Source organism: Protobothrops mucrosquamatus, unplaced genomic scaffold (assembly GCF_001527695.2).
Source record: "Protobothrops mucrosquamatus isolate PMUCROS unplaced genomic scaffold, P.Mucros_1.0 scaffold7673, whole genome shotgun sequence".
NCBI lineage: Eukaryota > Metazoa > Chordata > Lepidosauria > Squamata > Viperidae > Protobothrops > Protobothrops mucrosquamatus.
The window spans coordinates 18,075-19,625 of record NW_015393472.1 but is presented as its reverse complement, the minus strand read 5'-3'; positions in this window follow the sequence as shown (position 1 = coordinate 19,625).

Genomic DNA, 1,551 nt, shown 5'->3' with positions numbered 1-1,551 from the left:
TTTCGCCTCTTTTCTGCAGCGGGGGTCTCTGCTCGCCACTCTTAAAAGCTCTCGGGAGCTTTCCTGTCCCCCTTTGGCCTTTAGGGGATTCCCATCTGGCTGTCTTTGCTGTTCTTCCTCTTCCTCATTCCCGGTGTGCGTGCATGTGTGTGCAATCTTTGGACCTTGTTACCTTCAAAACTGAACCATGGGCACAGAGCAGCCAAGGTGGCCGCTGAGCAGGCTCCGAATCCTTTCTGAACACCCAGGGCAGGGGTAGGCAACCTTGGCTCTTTTATGACTCGTGGACTTCAACTCTCAGAATTCCTGAGCCAGCTATGCTGGCTCAAGAATTCTGGGAGTTGAAGTCCACGAGTCATAAAAGAGCCAAGGTTGCCTACCCCTGACCCAGGGGCACCATCATCCACAGCATGGTCTTCCACTGGGGAGGAACAGGCCCTCCAAGGAGGGGGGCAGAGGGTGGAAACGGGGGAGGGACAATTTGGTGGTGTAACGGAGGACTGGGGTTGTCAGCCACATTTCAAATGGGGTTTGAATGGCCCTCTGGTGGGGGTCCGACTCGGGGGGGGATACTTGCAGTCTCACGCACAAAAAACATGGAGAGGGAGAGTCTGGGGGTTTGTGGGACGGGGGAGGAGCTGACTTTGCCCGTTCCACAGTCTCCCACAGTCTTTGCAGTCTGGGGGAGGACGGTTTATGGGGCAGGAGGGGAGCTGGTTTGGCCTGTTCCAGAGTCTCGCTGGGGGGGGGCACCCCTGCAATACCACCACCACCACCACCACCACAGAGGGTGCAGCTGCAAAGGGCTACCGGGACAGTCAGGAAGATTGTTGTTGCGAGGTTGTTAGGCAAAAGGAGAATTGTCTATCTTGGAGTCTCTCCAGCCGCCACACCTGCAACTCAACTTCTCGCCCGGGCCCCGTTGGGGCTGGAAGGCGCCGGAGAGGCAGGTTACGCCACAGGAGGCGCCCCCCCCCCCGAGCCCCTCTGAAAGGCAGGGGTCCCAGACTCAAGTTGCAGCAGTGGGACCCCACGGGGGGAGGGGAACAGGTAATTGAAGGAGGGGGAGGAAACAGAGACCTCCCCCCCAGGGTCCCACTCCGGCTCTACAGAGCCAGGTTGCGCCCAAGCTGCTCCCCCCCCACCCGAGCCCCTCTGAAAGGCGGGGGTCCCAGGCTCGTGTTGCATCAGCAGGACCGCCCTGGGAGGGGGGGAGTCAAGTATTTGAAGCGGGGGCAGGGGGGCAAAGAGACCTGTGCTGCTGCTGCAGTAGCCCCCCCACCCATTTTGCAGGGAAGAGACCTTCCCCGGAATTCAGCGGGACCCTCGCCCATTGGGGACCCCTCCCCTCCTCTGTCGCTATGGGGTTCTCCGTCCCGACACCCCCACCTGCCCGCCTACCTCATCCTGCCCCACCGCCGCGCTCCGGCTACTTCTCCCGAGTTTGGGCGCAACAAGCGGAGTGGCCACATGGGGGGACGGGGAGGTCCCGTCGGGGAAATCAAAAACGAAAGCAGAGTGCGGGGGGGGGGGAAGGGAGACGGATGGGGG